The 24,673-nt window shown below is 40.6% G+C and overlaps 1 protein-coding gene across 1 annotated transcript in view; it reads right to left on the reverse strand.

Moving 5' to 3' along the window:
- The window catches only part of FSTL4 (follistatin like 4), a 350,321-nt gene that overhangs the window by 248,169 nt on the left and 77,479 nt on the right, over positions 1-24,673 (reverse strand). The gene's annotated exons all lie outside the window — the stretch shown is intronic.

The raw sequence follows: 24,673 nt of genomic DNA on the forward strand, positions 1-24,673 counted from the left end.
CTTGTTAGGTATTTACAAAGATGAGCTATGAGAAATTTATGTAAGAATGTGGGCTTGTAAGACTGCAGCAGGAAAAGCCACAGATCAGGAGGAAGAGTTGCAATAAAAAGACTGTTTCCATGGCTGTCACAGGGTTATAGTCCCAGATGTTTGTCTAACCTAGTTTTGAAGGCTTTTAAAATTGCAGAGGGAGGGTGATGCCTTGTTTTAGCACTATTCCCACCTTTTCTTATCTTCAACATTAGGAAAGCTGTTGCCTAATTTGAAATCTTGCTCTCCTTCATCATGAACCCGTTTCCTCTTGACACAAGGGTAAAAGAATTATACCAATCATTTCTGCAGCAAACTTCTACATCCTCAGAGACACTTATAATTTCTATTTTAGCTTTCTGCCCCTTGTTTTAAGCAATGCCAGTTGAGACCTGCTCATGGGTTCAGTGGAACTGGCCACAGGTGTCCATAGCAGCAAGAATAATTATTACATTCTGCTTCTCAGAAAAACTGAGTTGTGGCTCATGTAAAATATTTGGTGGAACTGTACAACAGGAGTAGCATCACCACAGTGGATCTGCTGCAAGCTGGAGGAAAGACTCCTAGAAGGTGTTTCAGTAATCTGTGGTGGTTTTGGTGCTGGTGGGATGCAGTTGCCCCTGTGCTCTGGGGATGACCAGCAGGGTGGCTGCAGAGTGCCCTCAGTGCACAGATACAATTCCCAGAGTATTTATTCCAATTATTTACCATTAACAAGGCAGCCAACAGAGTGTGGAATATCCTCTGGCACACCACTGTTTCCCAAAAAATAAGTCACCAGTCAATTGGCTTTTGTAGCTCTGAGTGGCCAAGGCTGCTTGGCCCCTCTGCTGCTCGGCTCAGGCTGAGACTGACTGATTTGCTCTGACTCCAGCACGGCACTTGCACCATGGATCACGTCTCCCTCCACTACACAAACCCATGTGCATTACCTTTGAATGCAACGACTCAAACATAACAATACAGAGCTCACTTTCCCTGCATAATTAGTTTGGAATCTGATACCGACATCTTAATTAGGCCTGACCCCTGGAGTATTTGACCTAATATCATTTGCCAGCTCCAAAATATGGTTACATCCACACTGCAAATAAGCATCCTCCCAGCAGCTGTCGTTTCTGTATGAGTAATTTCAATGTCATTCTCCTCTTACAATACAGCCAAGTGCAGGAATCCTTGGGATGCTGCTGCAGCCCCACACTCCTGGCTGCACTCCCATTGCATTCCTGCATCAGTGCCAAAGCTGGGGTTACACTCACTTAAGATAACCTATTTAGTTAACCTAGGCTGATCTAGCAGCATGCAGCTCACCCTGGACTTGCTACCTAATTATATTCCCAGCAGATTTCCAGAGAAAGAATTCTCAGTAAAGATTTCCCTGAGCTCCCTGCAGTCACTGCTAGCCAAGTCGAGCAACCTCTCAGCCCATGGGATCTACCTGCAAGGGCTTCAGACACACCTTTATCTTCAGGAAAGACAGCAGAAGAAGCAGCTGGGGAACAGTCTAGATCATAGGCTGAGTGTGGACCTCATAAAACATCCCCACATTTATAGACATGAAACACTCCACCAGGGAGCAGTGGCTCGGGTTTGCGAGCAGGGCTGTATCGCTGAGCGCAGGCAGAGCCTGGTCCCTGAAGCATAGCACAGTTCTCCTCCAAGGAAAGCAGCCCATACATTATGCAAAGAATTTACTGTTGGTTTTGAAATACTGCATGATAGGAAGAATGAAACATATGTCAGATGTTAGCCATGACACTTAAAGTGCACGGAAGAAATGCAGATAGTGCAGCAAGAGAGATGATATAAAAGTGGGTATTAGCATCTATATTTTCAAATGCACTTTGTTAATTTTAAGGACCTGAATCCAACCTATAGGTGTTTAATATAATGCCCTTATTTTTGAAGCTAAGGCACATAAAAAAACAAAAGCAAACTCAGCACCCAAAAAACTCACAATATTGCTTTGACAAAATTAGCATTCATGCAGGAAACAGACACAAGCCACCCTTGCTGCCGTTCAGGTTCTTGTTCTCTCATGCTCTGGGGAGGCAGAAGGAGAAACTCACCTCCACCTTGTGTCTGGAGTTAATTTGTTTTCCCATCTCTATCAGTGGCAAGCAGGAATCAGCTCCCAACCCCTGTGTTGTTTGTTCACTCCCCAGCGAAGGGAGAAGGACTCGCTCATTCTGCTCTTTCCTCCCACCCTGGAACATCTCCCCTGCCCCTGAATTCCTCCCTATTACTGTGCTAGCAATCACTAACCTGACTAACCTTCCCTGGAACAGCAGTGGTAATTTAGTGGTGCCTGAGTTATGGTCAGGCTCTCACACCATTTGAGGCAGTGGGAGCCCTGCCATGAGTTTCATTGGGTATTTACTTCCCATTTCACTCCCATGGAAATGCCTCTGTTTCCTTAATACACTGAATTACCTGAAATGTAGGGGCTGTGATTCATTTTTTAATCTGATATCCTCTCTCTTGACCCTGTAATGTAAAGCTTTGTGGTAAAGGCTACAGAGCACAAGAGGAGTTCAACAACCACCTTTAACAGGGAGAGCATTTCTGTGCTCTAAAGAGAGCACAAACAAAATGGAGCCAAATAGCCACAAGGATCTTTTTATCAACTGAGAAGTATCCTTAGTGCTGCAATCAAAGGGATGGACATATCTCTTCAAAAATAAAGGCACTACATTTACTAGATCAAAAATTTAAAAGGAAGAATGTGTGTTCATTACACTATTGAAAAGGCTGTTTGGAAGTCTTTCATTTGCCTTAGTCTTGGATTTTCCTGTAATAATCAAGATTTTGAATATTACAAGTCTTCCCTGAGGTACACACAGAACACAAATACGTTCCCATGCCTGCACATACAAGTACAATTTTAGTCACTATCGCATTATTAAAAAAAACCCCAAGCCTTTCTATTTTAGGAAATCTGTGATAAATCACATTTTAATTAATGTTATAATAAACTTTGATGATTTAAAAATCCTAGAAATTGTCTGTGAAGCCTAGTAGCACCCAGCATAGAACACTTGAAAGTAGCACAATGCTTGTATTCTCTGAAGATGTGACCTTGCCCCCAGCATGATATTGGATTGACTCCAACAGCACATGAGTGCTCTGCCCAGACCATTGCACCCCAGTTTGCTGCAGTCCCACCCTGAGCTCTACCAGCCAGAGGACAGAGTAATCCCCATCACTTTTCAGACCTGGTGCTGGTTTATGGATACCACTACAACCTGTCACACCAAAAGGCAAATCTCCTGTTGATTTAAGGAAGAGGAGGATTAGGACCTGTGGGTTTTCATTTTATTTTGAATGTTTGCAGACCTCTCTTGTTATAGTTACATTATTTGTGCATGTATTAGCTCTGAGACTGGGCTATGTAATTAGTTTCTGTCAATGAGAGGAACTGACGAGCCTGTTCAAATCCACACTGCCTTGGCATTAATGTTTCATATACACACAAACATCCTCTGTCTTCCAAGAGGAAATTAAGTTGGTTTACTCAGAAAATCTTCAAATATGGCCAGCCACACACTGATTCCCAGCTTGGATTTACATGGACTTGTAAAACAAAAGGAAAAACAATAAAACTAGATGAAAATGCTTATATAGTATTTCAGTCCTCTCACTAAAACTGTGCAGCAGCTTGCCACAAGCTCAGACCTACCTAGCCATGGTGTCCTGAGTTTGATTTGTGGCACTGATCATCCAATTTTATGGAAATGTGAAATTTTAAAAACCCTCTGAAACTATAAAGAATTTAACCACGTCCTTAATTTTACACAGTGTCACTGCAAGAGATTTAAAAAGCAATAAACAAACTTGTTACTGCAAGAGAATCGAAGACAAATCATAAACACACTAAAGTTATAGAGCTAAAATATGGTGTGGAGGATGGACAATGGCAACATTTATTCAATAAAACTCATTTATATGTAAAAGATTGAATAAAAATATATACCAGTATGCAGGCACAACGAATTATATAAGAGAAAAAAAAGTTTTATGGGAAAGATGTTTTATATTATGCATGCAAACATCATAGCTGTATGGGCAAAGGTGTTAACCACATCTGCAATCACACTGTAAAGTGCCATAGAGGTGATGGGAAATGTGGCACTAGCCATACAAAGGATGACATCTTAATAGTTTTCTGTAATAAGCCAACTGCAAGATCTACTCCTATTTACTATTTGTCTTTTTCCCCTGAGATATAAACCCAGTCCTCTATCTGCTTATGAAATCTAAATATACAAAGGCTTTTTCTTCAAGAATGATGGTGTATTAATTCTGATGGCTGGGTCAAATTTCAGCCTGGGTAATTGCTTTCTGCTAAGACATAGTTAAACTTATAGTTTTAATTTAAAGATGCTACTCCACAGTCTGCTGCCTGTGCTTTATTCAGCATACATTCAAACAATCTCCACTGTGGGAATCAGTATTTTAACATGTTACCTGAGTCCTGATAAGGTTTACCTCAGCTACTAAAATTACAAGGATCTTATTTAATAGGAAAGGTCACCTTTACTTCCTCTGCCACAAATCTGGTCCAATATTTGTTACATCTAGAGATTGTCTGTGGATATTATACAGACAGAGACAGGTAGAAAGATGCTACAGGTTTTTCTATTCAAATACTTCTCCAGAGTTAACATGGGGACATGGCTCAGGGTAACAGCACTGCCACAAATGTTATGGGAGCTCCCAGGCAGATTTGCCATTGTGGTAACTAACAATCTTGTGGCAATCAATCAATTAACTGAATGTGAAAAACTAGTGAAGACAAGCTTGCAGATAAGAGTAAACAATCTGGGCTGGAATTGTGGAGGAGAAAGTGAAATTCCATTTCCAAGGCTGTCAGAAGGATTTAAACGATCACTCAGGAGAAAGGTTTTCTTTTCTCCCTTTGTTTTTTCTTTATTTTCTCCAGGCTGAGGGTTTCCATAGATCTTCTCATTGATCTGAAGTGGCCAGGGGCAGAAAAAGCCAATTTTGTCTGCATTAACTTGTCTCCCTTCCACTATAGCTTAACACAAAGAGAAATGCCACCCACACCCCAGAACAACTCCATGCCCAAAGGCTTGTCTCAGAAAGCAGGACTCAAGCCAGGCACTTCAAATCTGAAAGTCAAATGCTCCCAAAACCAGTGGAGGGAGAGATCCTGAACTGGTACCAGCCCACACACTCCTGCAGGCAAAGGCTGCAGGCGATGGCCATGTGCAAACTGTGGAACAACTCGCCCATGCATAAGAAGCATTGAGGTCTGAATGGGTTTCCCCCCAACACCTTTATTTTTTGATTTGCAAAAGCATTTGCAGCCCAGACTTCTATTCAATTACTTTATAGCTTAAAAGTCAAATTCCCCATTACATAAGGTACCCTGGAAGGCCAGGACACAGGGCCCTGCAGGTGAGCCAGCAGCTATGTGCATGGAAGGGAATCTTGCATAAAAGTGTTTAGTTCTCTGCTTGTAAAGTCTCCGTCAGCAGTCGCTGAGGGAGCTGCACTTGTCCAATTACATTTAGAAAAATGCCTCAAAACCAGAACATTTTTTTTTTAACAGAGAAACTCTTTTTTCCCTCCAGTCCCCCATCCCTCAAATGAGCTAAAGAGCCCCTTTTCCAAGCCCATCGAACTGAATTTGCCTTTTGAGAGCAGTTCAAATGTTCTGTGGCCAAGGAGCACTTGCCTGCTGCTTTCCAGCTCTCACTGAGTCCCAGTGGCAGAGAATATTTCTGTGGGAGAGAACCCCAAACCCACAGTGATGATAAATGGTCCTCAGTCCCCACTGAAAAGGGGTTCAGGACTGCTTCCTTCTGTGCCCTAAAGTCAGCAGGAGCTGGAACAATAAGCGCCATTTATAAATCTCTCCCTGTTTGCATCCTACGCAGAGGTTATCTGCTTTGCCTTTCTCCAGCGCTGCATATAACTATCACAAAGTACATCAGTGCAGCCATACAGTGTCATTTTTGTAATTAAAGCCCCTGACATTGACTTTCCTGTTTAACCTGCTGTATTGGCACTGCTCTCTGTTCTTCCTTTAATGTAGCTGCTGATCTTTCAAAGATCTTGGTTGTGTCTCAAAAGCCAGCTGGAGGTGGACTCTTCAAACAGAGTCAAAGAAAAATCGACATGAGGAAAGTTAACTAAACTTTAACTCAAAGAAAAGTTTTCTCTTCAGTTTGGAGCAAATACTGAGACCTGCTTTATTACAAAGCCACTCTGCCATATTGCCAAGGGCTTATGTTTGACTTGACACATACACAGTTAATCGCCTGGCCAAAAGAGATGAAACCTGGGAAAATGAGAAAAATGGTCATCATAAATGTCATATTAAAGGGGAAGATGATAAGTGTGAAGTAGAAGGCTGAATTGTTCCTGTATCTTTATTTAATCACAGCAACTGCATTCATTCTGTAGACTGCAACACAATGGGGCCATCTGTGTTCAAACAGGAATAACTATAAAAATACCAGACAACCAGATCAAGAGATGCTTCAGTGGGAAAGTAAATTCAGATGGAGTGAAATCTATAGCACACTTTGCCTGCTGAGTATTCACACATATAAAAATTGACATACAGGCTCAAGCATACCTAAATGCCATTGCACAAATGATCCTGGAAATTTCTGACTGTATTATAATAAAAACACTTTATTTTGCTGGCATGTTTGCAGTGGTGCAGTGGCTCACCAGTGTTCAGCACTCAGGGGAGGAGTTTCCTGGGAGACCATGGGGTACTTGTGTATGAAAGGGTTTTAGGCAACTTTTGAAATAGCTGTCCTCTAAAGGCAGCACTGTGCTGGCAAAGAGGCCAGATCTGTCCTTGAGTCATATTTAAAGGCATAAATCTCTAAGTACTTGTGGAGCCTTGAAATAGAAGATACCAGAAACAGGACTGCCCAAAAATCATCTCTGCAAACTGAAGAGGCATCTGATAGATACATGATAAGAAAATCCTTGATCTTTGGTCTTGTTGATATAAATTACACATCTTGGGGCTGCATATATTTTTATGTAGCTTTAGACAAATAATAGGAACCATGGGTTGGTTCTCGTAGCTTTATTTGCTTTCAAATTTAGAATAATGAATAAACCCTTGGGCACTCATTCTGGAAACAGACTGCCTTATGAGATTATCTGCAGCTCAATAGTCAGGGGACAAGGGAAATAAAAGGATTCACATTAAGAATTTTATAATGACTTACTGCTCACTTATCTGAAAAATAGCTGGAGTCATAATTAGCCAGGCTTTTCAGTGCTTTAAGTTGGAGAGATTTCTACTGCTGCACACCTTAAAATTTGCATTTTAATGGACTAAAGATGTATATCAGTAATAGCACCAACGGATGCTCTCTTATCACTAGTATTAATACAATATACAGCTTAGGAGACCAACCTATGCACAGTACAGCAGGTTTGATCGATAAAGGGCACAAGTGACCAAAGTAAGTCAAATCTAAATGTCACTGTACTGACATGCCTCTAAATAGCAAACTCCAGCCTGCAGTCTGACGTCAAGACCATATCAATGCCATGAACATGAAGATGGTTCAGCCAGATGTGGTAAACACAGGCTTCATTTTCACCTGTGAGATTGTATGGGGAAAAGTTCAATACAAAATGCAGCTGGCTATGGTAGAGCAGATTACTCATGAAAAAAAAAAGCTCCAAATCCTAAACATTATATTATGGACATTTTAATGGGTTTTTTTCAAGAGATAAAATACTTGACTTCAACTAAGGCAGAATATTATTCTTATTCCTGCTTATTTTTAATTCTAGACCTAGTAATAGAACTAGTAAGTGCTAGGGAGGTTTTTTTCCCTTCAGCTTTTAGGAGTTAACCCAACCTCTCTTGACCAGAAAGCAGTGTTCCTGGGCCCTCAGCATAATTTCCACAATCATGGCAGCAAGGTGGGGAAACGACAATAAATCTGGCAAAATAAGCCACTGGTGAGCAACACAGCATCATTTCCACAGCTCCCTTGGTATGGAACACTCCTGTTCCTGTTATCTGGGAACACTCAGAGTACCTCTAAGTTTTGGCCTAGTGCACAGCACAGAATAACTTCAGCACCACGGTTTGCCATAGATTAACTACCAGTCTTTTGTTTAACAGATCTGCTGGAGCTGCTTCTTCCAGGTGGACACTGACAAAAGGAAGAGGGTGAGAAAAGCTGGCCACAGAAGGAAGATGGAAAATGCAACAATAGGTGATGGAGGTCTTCTGACATGAGGGGCTTCATCTCCAGACAGTATTTTCCTCTGACATAAAGAATTTGAGAAAATGACATATTTTTCTCTTTGAAGATCAAAGAAATGTTTAACTTGGGAAGATTGGATTAAGCAGGGATTAAGGTCACTGTAGAAACTGTCACTCCATGGCTGGAGGGAACTGAGGGGCTGAGCTGCCTCCTTCTTGCCATGTTTTCCAACGTGCTTCTCTGAAATAATTTCAGGTTTTAGCTTTGCTTAACTGTGTATCAAAATGGTGGGGCTGGGAAGGGAAACCAACACTGTTTCCTCTTCTCAAACCTGGAGAAGTTGTGGTGTCAGCAGCTGACATAAACATGAATAGTGGCAAAACTGCAGACAAGGGCTAAACATAGGAAGACAGAAAGAGAACTGAGAGCTATATACAGGAAACTTAGTATTCCTAGTGAGTGAAATCTCTGGAGAAAATCCAAGAAACATCTCATATTTTTAGTGAGGGTCTATGGTAAATGTGTGTAATTCAAGGGCACATAATTCAACCATAGAAGTATTGGATAAAACTGCTAAAGCCTTTCAAACCCTCTGGTCTTCCAGCAAGTTTAAATGGTGTTTGAAATATCCAGCACTTGGAGGGCTCTTTGCAATGGTGGCAAGTCACCTTAAAGAAAACTGAAATCAGCCCCAAAGAGAAGTACAGAAACAGAGCCTGGCTTGGGATTTTGATTAAGACTGGCTGTAAAACAAAGATTCATTTAATAAATGGAAATGTATTTTAATTTGCATTGTAATTGAAATGGAATACTTTGAAAGAAGCCAGAGAAGGAGGAATAGAGACAGAAAAGGGGGCAATATCCACACTGTGGCATGGTGATACCACCCTCCCTGCAATACAGGAGGTCTGGGTTCAAGCACTGCAATTCCTAAAGTACCAAACCCCATCAGTCCAATAAATAGTTGCTCTTAAAATAATCATAGAAGGACTCATATTAAATAAGAAATTTCTGTATCAGAAGATTACGTTAGCCACTTTAATCAAAAGACCTACCACTTCTCATCAACAATTGGAGCTCCTCATCAAAACAGAGGTTTGCAGAATATTCCCAAAAGGAAGCTTGGGTGCCTCTTACTGACAACTCCAAGACCACATGTTACTTGATGCCAGTCATTCAGACAATTTTCTGCAACTAAAACTTCCTCAATTTAAACCCCATGATGTTCTGTGATATCCTGTTATTGTAGTGAACTTCTTGGAACTATCAGACAGAAGTCGCGGTTATCATCTTTGAGTATCCATGGCCTCATTTCACTATAATCTGCAGCAAGGAAAGGTGTTTCTCTCCCATGTTTACCTGGAGGTAAACACCGAAGGAGATTATAAACTGTCTCATGATCTACCAAGAGCAGGGAGATTTCACTGAAATGCAGGAAGGACATTTTCAAAGGCATAAATCTTAGTTAGGAGAATAGCTGTATCTTTGAACACATCCCTCGGTGCTTGAAATTCAGCTCCAAGAGGAAATTGAGCTCCTGCCCAGCTGATCTGGGACCTGCTGGCTCTTGTCACCAGCCTGATTTACCATCACAGAGGAACCCCCTCCATCTGCTTCTCTTGCCTGAAGAGATTATATTTCAAACCACCATTTTATGAACTTGTGAAGCCTTCACTATGTTTTGGTAGAAAATCCAATCAAAAATTGTCTGTCCTGCTCCTTTCCTTTCAGCTTTCCTGAACTACCTTTCACCTCTGTTTTCATCTTCTCTTTCTGGAGTTTCTCAGGAATGATACTGTCTCATCTTTTATCATTCTGTCTCTCTGGCCAGGTCAGGCCATCAGTCCAGGTCATGCACCCAACCACAGCCACCACCCCATAGCTGGGATGCCAGGTCAGAACCACCTGGAGCATCTCAAATTCAAAATTTTTGTGACAGATTATGAAATAGGTAAAATTAAGAAACTGTAAGATGGTCACAAATTCCAGATCCTCCACTACCATTAAACCTCCATCTTCCAATCATCTGCCATGGTGTACAGCTCTCTGTACAAGGCTGATCATGAATTTTAAAGCCAGTTCCTCGACTGTGATTAGTTTTTGGTTGCCTCAACTTTCTTTGTTTGAGATCTACATGTAAAAACTAAGAGAAGTTTATTGTTGTTGGGGAAAACTACAGACCACTTGGATTTAATTCTACCATGCTGAAGCACAGCTTTGACTTGTATATACCTTAATCAGAAAGTTAAATGTTTTCATCATCCAGCTGTCCTAAATAGTTAAGACTGGCAGTACTACTCATTAAACACACAGATGTTCTGAAGTTTGATTAGGAAACTGCAACAAACAGCCCATGTTTCATTAACGTAGAAAATAAGGTAGCAGAGTTGAAAATGCACAGAAAGTTACTTAAGGACTAAGAGTAATACTGAAAAATCAGAGCCCCGTGGAGAAAACCTCAAAAACTAAACAACTGTGAGATATCCAGGGAAGTGGGTTTTATTTCCAAAGCCAAGCAGAACACAGCTGCCTTCCCCCTCATCACAGCCACTTGAGTGAGGTTCAGGTGGGTGTACAGCATCAGCCAGCCCAGGCAGAGAAAGTAATCTTTACACCTTCCACAAAATCAAAGTTTTTACATACACCTGCCAAACAAGATATACTTTCAAAAAATAACAGATATTGGATAGTTCGATTGGGTTTTTTTCTAAATAATAAAAAAAAAAAGGTAAAATTAAAAGAGAAACTTGAAAAACAAACATTATAAATGTTTTCCTGTTTAGAGTATCATTCAAATAATAATTTTCTTTGCATATGGTGAAATTAAAGAGAGAAGGTGAAAACTTTTTGGTTTCAGTGGCCTCAACTCTCTGCACAAACCTGCCTGGACATTTTGTATCACCAGCATCTGAGGCGCTCACAGTTAGTGGATCTGTTCTCTTAATAGCACTACTGACCAATGGAAACATCCATCCTATTCTAGCAAAAAGGGAACAAACTGACTGGACGTGAGGTGTGTGGCTGAGCTAAAAATGTAGTCTACAAATCCTAATCCAAGACCTCCTTCTATTAAAACATCCCTTCATAGACTCTTGTCACTGCATACGGGCCTGTAGGATTTAATCCACACTGAGCTGTCCCATGGGCTTCAGTGTTCCCTGAATGCTCCAAAATATTCAAAATTAGAATTTAACATGTGAATATCTTTATCATAAATACACATCCAAACCCCTGTATAGACTAGATAGAGAGCAGGAATTTTAATATTTAATAGAGCAGTAATTCTCTGTTTGTCTTTGAGACCTCAATTAAATTCATCCCTTCTATTTTTACAAGGTCCGTCCTTGGCCGCAAGAACATCCTGAAAAACTCCTGGAGATCTGACTATCAGATTCTTTGGTCACTTGTTTCATCAAGACATACCTGTGAACCCCCAGGTCAATTTACTGATTTACTGCAAAAATACCACAAAACTTGTAGACAGGGTCCCAACAATCAAATTTAGTAATTCCATTACTTAACATTTGGTGTTAGGGAATGAAACAGAAAGGAAAAAATTAGAGAATGAGGCACAGTCTTTCCAAGCTGTCATTACTGGAAAGATGTCTGAAGTCTTGACTTCAGATTGTTCCAAATGATGCAACAGAAATGGATGAAAAGGATTTCCTTTCTCCTTAACCATTTAACCTAAAATGCTTTCCTTACTGAAATATGACTGCAGATGTTTTAATTTGCTATGAAACAAAAGATAGCTTGGTTTAAGTTAGAACTCCTTAAGTTTCCTAGTGACAGGAAAAGTAGCAATGAGATCCCACCAGAGTCCAGACCTTAATTAGGGCTGGCTGAAATGCATAACTACCCACTGGAAATGAACACAGTCCAGGCAGTATTTTTTTTCTTTATATGTTTATATTCCCTACAATGTGGGGGATATAACCAGGCAGGTTGTATGTGGTCATGATGGGTATTATTTCTTCCTCTAATATTTCTGTTACTTTGGAAGAGAGATGAAAAAGAAAGTATAAAGTGCAAAGAGGACATAAAAATCCCACTTGGCTTTTAAATGCTCACTTATATATGTTTCTGAAACACACATGTTTCTCTATCCTTGGTCCACTCAGAGGATGACTTGGAAAATGGTGGAAAGAAAGAAAAAGGATATAAATTAATGGGTGTCTGTATGTGTGATAGTGCTTTATAGACTGAATCACAGGATGGTTTGTTTTGAAAGGGATCTCAAAAATCATATCACTCCAGCCTCCTGCTGTGGGCAGGGACTTCCAGGTTGCTACAAGCCACTATCCCAAGTTTCTCGGGACCCTGCCCAACCTGGCCTTGAACATTTCCAGGGGTGGGGCAGCCACAGCTTCTCTGGGCAACCAGAGTGCCCCCTCACAATACAGAACCTGAACCTGCCCTCTGTCAGCGTGAAGTCATTACCCCTTGTCCTAGATGAGAGCTTCTTTAATGTGCTGTGCCTGAAGCAACTGTTTAGACAGCATTAAGCAGCTGAAGGACAAGTTCTGCACCTCCCAGCCAGCCCCAGGAGTACCTGAGGTGGTAACCCAAAAGGTGCATTAATACAGCAGCTCTGGGGAGTACAGAACAAACTCTGCAATTTGGGTTAATGGCCATTGATCCTCCAGGGAAATAAGCCCATTCCACTACATCTGTAGTCTGCTCGGGATTTCACTTCAAAGTATTTATGTCCTACCATGTCCTGCTGGCATAAAGCAACTCTCTCCTCCACCAGTTTTACGAGGGTCTTTAAGTACACATAATTTTCAATGTAATTGCATAGGAAGATGTGCATATTAAATATTACATTTACTGATGTGTCCTAAGGTATGTGATTAATGGCTTCATTTTACCTGTCCTAAAAAGAGCAGAATTTTAATATAAAAAGCTGTGCAATGTTCACATTCCAGAGGGATTTTTGTGGGCTCAAATCCAAAATAAACTAATGAACAAATGAACTAGAGAAAATTCTAAAAACACACTCTGTGCTACTTCAGTTGAACCAGGAGGAATCCAGTGACCTGGGAATTAAATTGACGCAATTTGGTACTTCTTCAGGATATAAATTTTGTTGAAAGTTAACTGCTTCAGTGCTCAAGGGACTTTTCAACCCCAGTCTTCAGTGGAAATAACATTCCAGCTTTTAAATCATATTAAAAACATAAATGGTACAATATAAATATAAAATTTCTCACATTTAATTTAGAGCAAGTCCCGAGCAGGGTGTAAATGACATTGCTTGGGCCAAGTGAAGAAGACTCCTGGGGTCTGCTCTGAATTTCCTGGCTGACTTAGGGAGTGACTTTGGAGCAAGTTGTACAGGTCATCCTCCTCAAACACCTGTTAAGTTAACCTAAGTAAAGCACCCAAGTGTTGCTTTATCAAGTGCCTAACATCAACTACTTTAGTTTATGCACCAAAGCTTAAATCCTCTTTGATCAGGGTTAGGTCAGGTTGAATATCTGTTGGTCACCTATAACAGTGCTCTCCTCCATGGCTGTAGTTAGAGTAATTTTATAATACACATATGTTCAATATTAATTCACCACGCAAAATATTTACAAGTGAGAGTCTCCATTCTTATTTTAAGATCTTTTCAGGCAAATCACTTGTTATCCCTGTTCTCACTGAGCTCCAAGACCCTCCCTGTGCACACATGGCAGGAGGTCAGGGTCAGAAGTGCCACGTTTCTGCAGTTAGGGCGCTGCAATAGGAGATCTCTAACATGCAAGAGGGAGCGTTCTGCAGAGAGACAACTGCCCACAACCCACCTCCAGTCTCAACTACACATCTCACCCAAACAAAGAGTAGGTCTTTGCCCAGAGCTGCACGTGCCAGGAGCAGCCCTTTGAGGGACAAGAACATGAAAAAATACAGCCATGAAGGAGAACTGACCCCACTGCTCCTGCCACCAGTATGGCAAGGCAGAAATGAATTCCCACACCATCCTGCTCCACCCTACATAAAGCAAGCAACTTCCCAGATGTAACCCCTAGGTAAAGGAGGCGACTTCCCAGTAGTATGTACCCCCAGCCCCTGGTTTCCCCAGTCTCTGAGTCCACACTGCTGAGTTTTGTTCACTGGCACTCGGTATTTGGCAGTTCTCAGGGTTTATTTGATTCATGCAGCCTCTCACTACACAAAAATCCCCCGGACTCACCTTAGCTCCCCTAAATCCAGAAATTTCTCCCTCTGCTCTACTTCCAAAGCTTCCCAGCATGGCATATTGCAGTTCTCCATCAAACCCCTCTAACCTAAGACGAAGTCCCAAACAACCTTCTTTTCCCTCATTCAATAACTTCTACAAATTATTTCCGTTCTAATGTGAGCCCCTGATATCCCTTGTACCCTTCCACCTTTGCAGCTCCCATTTTTACATGGAGGCTCATATCTTCTCCCTGCTATCTCCCTGATGTCCCCCTGGCAGCAGCTCACCCAGGTCCCTCCTCTCCAAGCTGCCTGTTCTGCTGAGCACCATCAAGCCAGAACAACAGCAGCCTAAAGAACCTGTTAGTAAGAAATCTGAAAGGCATAAATCCAGTTCAGCACATCAAAAAAGGACTCCTTATTAGAGCTTTTCTGGTTGTTTTGAGTAACTCTCGTGATGGAAAGGACATAAGGGATTTGATGCTTTTTTGGGGGTTCAATAAAATTTCCCAGATCTCATATGGCAGTTTCAAAGTTCAAAATTGTTGATTTTCAGCCCCTGCTCTATTTCTTTATTTAACAAAAGTTTAAAAAAAGAAAGATACCAAAACCAGAAACATTAATTCTAGGTGAAACTGTGTTTTACAATTTCTGGAAGTTATCCTGTACCTGTTATCAGTCTAACTTGAAGCAAGAGTATGTTTTTAGAGAAACCCCCAAACCATATGTTTGCATCACTTTTATTTGCAGACGTGGCAGATGATTACTGTGAAAACTTTGAAGAGTACTAGAGATTTCACTACAAGAGAATGAAAGAGTTTTTCAGAACCATTGTTGTATTAACACATGGGAATAAAAAATTTAAAACGCTGAGCATAATGTCTGTGTTACTTTATCATGGAAATATGAGTCATAGCATGCATCGGTGTTTGAATTGTTCAAGTATCTGAAATGCATCTCATGCATTTGATACATTCCACAAAAAATACTTTGGATTTTTTTTACTCAAGATAGGAGTTAAAAATGAAAACAAATTGCTGGCAGATTCAGTTGGTAAGCATCCTAGATAAAAATGTTAGATGGGATCTTCCTGTTTACCTTGCTATCTTCTCTCCAAACATTATTTGGTAGCAGAGGAAACTTATTCAGTAACAGAGGAAATCTCTGCAGTCTGATTCAAACTATAAAAATCAAATTTAAAATATGAAACTAAGCATTCCTAAACTTATTCAGACTTCTGGTCTTTGGGAAGTACCAACAGCAAGTCTGTGACCCACCTGGCAATCCTTCAACCTCCCTTTGCCTGATGAACTTCACCACTGCAACAGGGACAAAGAAGGCAAAAAGCTCTATGTTTTGCCAGCCTTAAAAAGTCATCAATTTGTTCCCTTTAATTACTTTCTCTTAGCACTCCAGTGGGTCAAGGACACCAGCATGCTGCAGCATCTGGGATTCATGCTGTGTTTTCTGAAGAGAAAGAGTAAATGGAAGTAGGTGTTGACATTGCATAAGAAACGTGGTATTTCTCAGCAGACCTAATGGTTATTACACAGGAACAAATGAAAGGTAAACTTCGCTGTGTGAGAGTCTTCTGTCAGCAATAAGGTCCAGAGAAGGGAAATGCTTGGGTTTAATATAAAAAAAAAATACTGTCTTGATACAATTTATAAAATCAAATAATAGCCCACATTGACTGAGGATGTAACTTGATATAATTTCAACAGAGTCATGCAGATTTGCAGCAGAAGTGAATTTTCTCAAACACATTTGCTGTTAATGAAAAATTGCCCATGGAAATCTTCCCTTAGACATGGGAGCTGGTGAAGCTTTTCATGTTGAACGGCTTCAGAGAGCACCCTGGTGACAACAATGCAATTCAGCCCTGGATGGTGACAGTGACAGAGCAGAGGTGGCACTGGTCAAAGTGCAGTGGCAAACTCTAGTTTTCACTCCTTGTAAATTTTTTAATATTACCATCTTTTGGGAAATAAATCCACAAAGTGCTTTATTTTTATAATTATTGGGCTGGTGTTGGAAGGAGGTTGTTTAATTTTAAGGGAAAGGGCCTTGGTGAAACACCCCATGAATTCCATCCATGGGCTTTGAGTTTTACAATTTTTTTCCATCAGAAAGGGGACCATTAAATGAAGACAACTGTGCATTTCAGCCTTCCCTGTTTCCTCCTTCCAATTCCCACATTTGTTTTTTTTTTTTTAGAGGGGAAATCCCCTTTAATATTTTCCTGAAGAACTTTCACCTTACCAAAAGACATAGAGCAACTCAGTGAAGGAAAACCCCGCATGTGGGGAACGAGTAGTTTGGGTCACTTGCAGAAGGTCTCTCAAGGATATTAATAAAAGTAGGGTTTGAATAAATTTGTCACCTATTCCGTGCACAGGGCCCTTCCCTAATACAACCCTGAGGACTTTCTGTCATTGACACATGGGTCATTCTGTCTCCTGCTCTAGAAAAATCCCAGTAAAACAACAAGGTAGAAGGAGGGATTTGTTCTTCTCTCTCTTTGAAGCTGCTTTTGAGGATTGAAGGCTCTGCCCCACACTTCCCCATTGTGACAGGGCACAGGGTAAGATGAATATCTGGGTGAAGAAGGAGAAATGCCAATAAATCTAGGCCAAGCTCACTTCAATACTTCAAAAGGTTTCTGTGTATTTTTTTTTTTTCTGGACGTGCAAATTGCCTTCCTCTTCTTCCTTCCTACTTCCATTTGGAACAGAGAGGAAAAATGACAAAAATGTCCCCATTTTTCTTGTGCTGTTTCACATCTGGAAGCACACATAACCCTGGGGGGAAAGTGTTTGCTTTTGTCACATCTTCAGTGTAATTACTTGAGGCAGCACCTAATGAGCCTGGGAGCTCTTGAAAGACACCCAAAACCCTGCCAAAATCCCTGAAACAGGGCCCCTTCTCCTTCTGTCAGAGGAGGGGAACCACATCAGCTTCAAGCCCTGCTTTCCTTCCAGACAACACCTACAGTCATTAGCAAACTTAAAGAAAAGTGGCACGGATTTTGCAATTGCAAGCACACTTAACATTTTATCCTTGCTCTTTTTTTATCCTGTCCCTTCCAATAGTCATTAAATTTATTAAGTGGCTTCTACAAGTGACTCCTCTCACTTCTAAAAACGACCAGATTATCAACACAGAAAATATATCTAGGTTCAGTCCCTCTTTTCTTATCTTTTCTGACAAACCACTCTCCTTCACAGTTTTATCTATATAATTGATGACCAATACATGACATAATTTACAGCCCTCTCTAGCAACCTTCTAAACTGTGCACCAGTCATTCCAGGATTGTACTCAATGCTGCTGCTGCAGCCAGCCACTATAAACAGATTTTTTTTTTTTTAATTGAGTCTATACAAAACTATAATGGAATAACCAAGAACAGAGGCTTAATTAAGACTTCACACAAAGTATGCCAAATGTAAAAACAACAACAACAAAAAAACCAAACAAACAAAAAAGCTAAAGGTAACAGAATGATCTGCATTTAGTTTTTGTGCACACAAAGGCACAGCTCAGCCCTTTGTGCAGGTAAAGGGAATTCAGAACTAAAAACCACACTAACAGATGGAGAAAAAGATGCTGCTCTAGCTTTCTCTTCCCTTTATCTTAATGCCTGTAAGACATTGTATTTATTGCTCTCCTATTAAGAAATCAGGAGCTGTGTCTCAGGAAGAAACTCCTTCCATCGCTTCTCCTTATGGTGGTGTGTGGCAGAAAAATGAACGGCATCAATCCTTCCACAAGCAGCAGAGTACAGCAGCAGAGAGAAAGTAGCTCCTGCATATCAGAAACCATCATTATAGGGTCGGCAAGCATGAAAAAGTGCCTTTATGAGGCCTGAGATAAATTACAAGATCTCTATGAATTGAGGAGAAAATAGAGAGAAAGCCTCTCTCTACAATTACAGGAAAAATAAAAGGGCACAAATACATGCAGAGAGAGGAAAAACACAGTGACACAGTGTCCTTCTTACATGGTGGGAATGCAAGGGCCAGCCCCTAATTCAAATTGCTTTATGAATTCATTTTAACTCAGAGTTTCAGCCTGAGTTTCTGATGTTCAGGCTAGCAAAGCTCACTTTCACCCCAAAAAAGAGCAATCCCTGAGGAGTAACACTGAGTGCATACAGCTTTCCCTTTTCATCCCATTCCATTTAGATTATTATATTAGGAATGTTTTTCTGCTGTGGTAGGCAGGATTGTGGGAAGAGGAGATAAATTCTTTTAATTATTGTGTCTCCTGTAGCTCAGCAGCGAGCTGTGGTGGGGCAGCACAACGACCTGCAGACATGAAGGCACAGAGGAGCCCCTGTCACTGCCTGAAGCTCCCAGAGACAAAGAGTCAGAGTCTTCCAGCCTGGGGAAGAAAACCTGCTCTTGTGTAGGGGAGGCCCTTGCTCTGCTCCTGAAAGATGTGAAATTTTATATTTCATGTGGAAATTTTATACTTATTTTCCAAGGCTCCGCTGTGTCCTCCGACTTTATCTTATAGGACTTGGAAAACCCATTGTTTCCTTCAGGCTACCCCCAACATCCTGAAAAAAAAAAAAAAAAAAAGGAAAAATCCCCACAACAAGCTGAAAATCAACATCTGCCCTCCTTTTCCTGTAGATATTGTTTCAGAATTGAACACTGCCAAAAAAGGTGTATGACCACAGCTCAGCATAGCTGAGCCACCTGACTTATTTCTGACTTAAAATGGAAACTCCGTTGTTCTTTGATTTAAAAAAGTCCTCTTATTTTTAGAAGTGATGTATCAAATATGCATGAATGGGCACATGTCATTTCCATTGAGTGATTCCAGCCGGAATGTTTGGCTCAGATCCTGCCACCCTCCTTGTTAGACCTTGAAAACAAGCTTTGAAACACAGGGAGAAGTTCCACAGAAGGAGCTGGAGAAAGGTCACGAGAAAAACGCGCCATCAGTGGGAGAGTGTCATACTCTATAAATGGTCAGAAAAGGTAATGATCAGAGAGACAAATTAATTTTCATGAACTTCCTTCTCCTCTTGCACAAAAGTCCTAATTGAGGAGCGCTTTCCCTGACCACAACACAAAACCTCTGGTGAATGAGCTCGTTAACTGGGTGCCACACTGTGACCAGATTTGCTGCATATTAGTTTTTAATAGGCAGTTGCTGACTATTTGCAAATAAGTTGTTATCTCAAAGAGTGAGAATAAAGTTGGCTGTCCATATTTTTCTACTTTTAAATGAGAAGGAAAAATTATTGTTCTTTTTTCCTTCTCCACAGCATCCAGAATCACTGTGTGCCTGTTCCCTGCTCATCTCTTGCTCTGCAATGTCACTCCAGAGTGGATCTCAGTGCCCCTGACTTGCCACAGTGGATCACCTTGAACTTCAAGCAGGGAGGGAGGGAATAACTCAGAATTCCATTCAAGCCTCTTCCCATCACCAGCACAGATTTAAGGAGAATCTCTCATATTATCTCCAGCTATCAGCTGGACATTTTAGGACATGAAGATTTTCTGCTGTTTTATTTGATGACATACATAGAGCAAGAGCATAAACACTTGCCTGACAATTTAAATGCAGGAATCTTGTTTCTTTGCAATTTTTAATATATCTCTTTTACTATTTTATCATTTGATTTCTAAATTGCCCTTTCAAGCCTTGCAGCAAAATGTGCATAATTGTGATGGATTTTTTCTTTCCCTTGCCTTTGTCAACAACTGCCTAATCAATTCTAGTAAACCAAAAAATCCAAACCACCAGAAACAGGCTAACAAGTTCTTCCAGCTATTTATCTAATTTGTATTGACATGAAAAACTCATTAATTCAATCTAAAAGAATAAGTAAGAGTCAGGATGAAGGCATTTATGTTTGTATGTCCATCTCGTTGTACATCAAAACAAGATCTTTGCTGTGCTGGTCACATGAAAAAGCCATTAAAGGATTTGGTACCAAGGTGGCAAATTTCAGCTCTGTCATGATAAATACGTTCATGATAAATGTGTTTGAAAAAGATAAAGCACAAGAGACAAAAATTATAAGATAAGGGTGGCTTTCCTGATGTTATATGTTTATGTCACTGGATGCTTGGGACACTGATATTTATCTGAGGAGCTTAAATATTACCCTGCACTCTAACTCATCTTTGAGCTCAGTTTAATAGCATGCTAACCTCAGCTATGGATTTTATAAGTGTATAGACTAACAGAGATCCTTCCTTCCCATCAAGACACAGGAAACAGATAGATGCATGAGTATTAAATCTACCCTGGCTTGAATTTCACCACCTAGAGCCACAACGAATCCTGCAGCAGTCAGAGATGCTCAGCAGTGCTGAAGATCACACCCCTTTTCAAGCTGTGCTACTTTTGGCTGTGATGCTGAGCACTGTCTGACTTTTCCATGCCCCAATTTACCCACGTGTAAAATCTGCATGATAAAGTGAAGGTGTTTGGAAATTAATTGATACTGGTAGAGCCCTAAGAATCTTGAGTGAAAATGGCTTCAGTAATTTGTAATAGGATCATTAAGTGAAATGCCAGCAGAGATATTAAAAGCAGGGTCAAATTTTTCAAGCTATGAGAAAAAGTCAAGGAGGGAGGGCAGAGAGATGAAGACCCCAGAAGAGCACGAATGTGGAAAAGAGACAATGAAACAACCTGTCAGACACCAGGAGCAGAGACAGAAGAAAGGTCTGAATTATTAACTCTAATTATTTAGCAACTTAATAAAGAGACAAGTCTTTAAAAATGAAATGCTTAAACTACATTATGAAGGAACTTGAGAGACATTGGTCACCTAAGGAGAAAAAAATTTTAAGAGAGCAGTGGAGAGGCAGATTGTCCCCAAGCTGGAGAGGGGGTTAGCAGGCACAGGGGCAGACGACAGAGCCAGTGGGACCCTGCCAGCAGAACGAGTTTCATGTTTCAGTCACTTTCTGTTGGGAACTTTTACCTCCTGAACAAACCAAAATCCATGACCTTCCACTGATTTTAGGCTCCTGTATATCCCAGCAATCTAGTACCTAGTAGCTCATTATTCCTTCCATCTCCTTTGCTCTGAAGTTTCTGGAAATAGATCTGGAGAGATTTTCATGGGGCTCTGCTTAGAGCAGCCTCTGGGAGTTTCCTTTACATGTTTCATTGATTTGGGATGTTAGAGAGAGTGTTCTGATTCCATCTGTTTGCTTGGTACAAACAAAAATGAGAAGTAAGAAGTCATATTAAATCTTTATCATGCCTATTTCAGTGTTCAAAAGGCAAAAAAAAAAAAAAAAAGGCAAAAAAGGCGAGGCGAGGCGAGGAGAGGAGAGGACTGCAAAGACAATCCTAAACTGAATTCACTGTTAGTCTATGTAAAAAAGAGATGGAAGATAGCAATAAGAACAGCTACACTGTGACTCTCTTAAATGTAAAGAACAAAACAAAGATGACATCTTGTCCTGCTTAGAAGGGTCTTCTTCAAAGTCATGTTTGTTGTTTTCATAAAAACTGAGGGTACATGTATGCATGTACACACACCCACTCACAAGTGCATGGTAAATGAGGAGACCCTGTTGCAAGCCTTTGAGCAGAGGCTTTCACAGTAATAGCTCTGAATCCAGCACTCAGACATCAAAAGAAGACAGTGGAGCCCAGCACCACCTCCAGAGATAAATGATTTCCACACAGCCAGACAGAAGACACAGGCCTCAGCAGCCACAGGACTGCTTCTTGCCTTCCCTCCCTCTCCTCAGACACATCTCCATAGGATTTTCCTGGCCACATAACTAATTTCATGGGTTTGCTAATTGCCCTTACAAGAAATATTGCTGCAAAACTGCAACTGCTAAATAGGATAAGTAGCATATTCGTAAAGTAAGAAATCAATAGATCTTTGTTTTCCTTCAGTAACCTTCTTGATGCCTAGTAATTTTAATGGCCTTTTGGTCAATATCCTTACAGAGAAAACATACTACCTAAAACAACATTAGGGGCATTTGTCAGTAAGTTTTTTTCCAGTAGAGAATAACTGTCCTTACCCAGTTCCCCAAATATCTCAACAGGCAGGAAGCATGACATACTGGTAATATTGCCTCCTAAAGCAACATTAGCAAAACTGCCGTGAAATGTGTTCAGGTTCTGAGTTCACACTTCAAGAAGGACGTGAAAAGATTCACAGCTCAATGAATCACGAAATGGATTGGGCTGGAAGGAACTTGAGATCTCATCTCATTCCAACCCCCTCTCGTGGGCAGGGACACCTTCTACTAGACCAGGTTGCTCCAAGCCCTGCCCAACCTGGCCTGGAGAAGAAACTACAGAAACCCCCAAAGACTACAAGAAGGACTCAGCATGTACCCTGTGGCAGAAAAATAAAGCTCCTAGAACTGAGCTCATTGAGTTGGCCTAAGGGCAGCACAGAATAGTGGAAAATGCACAGAGGTATTAGGGAACATTTGACATTGAGGAAAAGGTATAATGACAATTTAGTGTTGGAAGTGAACAAACTCAACCGCAAAAGAAAACCTACAGCCCCCTGGCACTGATTAAGGTTTGTAACCCAAGGCGGGTGTTTCACGTTTTGCCACTTAAGAATTTTTAAATTTCAGAGCTGCAGAGAAGAGTTTTCCTCTCCTCTCTGCACAACTCGGATGCTGCGCTGATTCTCTTCTGCTCAGCACGAGCAAGCAAAGCTCTGCAGGGAGTTCTGCACCCAGCAGACTGGTATTTTGGCATCATTCTGACAGAACAGACAATATGTGTCGTACTTGGCTTTTTGTCCTTGGGAAGCTGGCTAGAGTTGAAGTTACTTGTTCATTTTTTCAAGAACTGAAATAATTGGGTCATTAAAGTGTTGCAATGGGTTGTTCATGGAAATAGACCAAGGTTTCACTTGGATGATTTAATGGCTGCCCCAGAAAACAATTAGAAGCAATTTCTGTCTCCCTTCTATGCAAAAATTCATCTTTTCCCATGCAGCAGCCAACCAAGCAAAGCCTGGCAGGTAAGTAGAAAATTATGTATGATGGAAAAACAGGATACTAATTCTAAGTAAAACCTTGTCTATCATGAGTCAAAAATCATACAGCCACATCTAAACATATACTGAGAGCTTCCTTGAGGAATTCAGCTGGCTGTACCCACCTCTTTGCTGAGCTGCACTGAGATGTTGACATCATCACATTTCTAATGATGATACAAATCTTCTGCCATGTGGATATCAATGAGCCATATGGTCAATTAGCTAAGCCCAATGCTTACCCAGCATTATTACAACTTGCAATACAAAATACATATTTTAAATTCCTACTTGCATTCAAATTAAAAGTTGTTAATATAGTTTTTATTTTACATTATGGTGAACTTACACGTTCTCTTAAGAAACCCTCAGGGAAAAGTAATATTTGGAGATACACACAAAAAAAAAAAAAGAAAATTCACTCAAAATTGGAGAAAGAATGAACCCCATGAAGCAGCAAGTTTATGGTCATAAGCATGCATAACAATGAAAAAAAAAAATCCCAAAAGTACATGTTGTAGATTACTTGGCATATAAATGTTTTTGTTTAGGAATCATGACTTCTATTAGTATTAATTACTTTTGCTGGCAGCTTAAAATGTATAGTGGCCTTAAAGCAAGGGCAATACCTATTAAGTTTAATTACTTTCTCCTTCAGCCTAAGCAATAAAAAAGTATGGTGGGGATCTGGTTATTAACTGAGCGTGGCATCCAAATGAAGACACAGTGCACAATAATTGTGCTTGTTGGGCCACAAGCTGGTGGTTTTCATTGGTCTCTCCCATTCCAGGGATGAGATGGGCTCTGAGTAAACACGAAAGATTTTCTTCCCTTGACCTACTTTGGACAAAATCCCATCCTCAGTCACATTTAAGCCCTCATCACTTGCAGCAGAAAGCCCTTGAGTCAAAGGACAAACAAGCAGCTCCCTTGCCTGCTCACAGATCAGCTGCCATAAGCCAGGGCTTCAAATATTCTAAGGACTTACCATCTATATTTTTTGTCTGGTTTTCAAACAGAACAGGTATCTGCCTATATATCAGCATGCTACATCTTTTTCAGAATAAAAATTATAATTTTGTTTGCTTTGAACAATTTCTACCAGTATTTTTGTCAAGCTACTGAAATTCTCTCTGTATATGTGCCTTAGGTGTTGGAAATATACTATTTATATGGGTGTGTGCCTGTGTGTCTATAGCCATAGCTTTGAAACCAAAGTTTACAATTAACTTCTAAATTCCTCAGGAACTTAGTCACC

Source organism: Taeniopygia guttata, chromosome 13, assembly GCF_048771995.1.
Source record: "Taeniopygia guttata chromosome 13, bTaeGut7.mat, whole genome shotgun sequence".
Lineage (NCBI taxonomy): Eukaryota > Metazoa > Chordata > Aves > Passeriformes > Estrildidae > Taeniopygia > Taeniopygia guttata.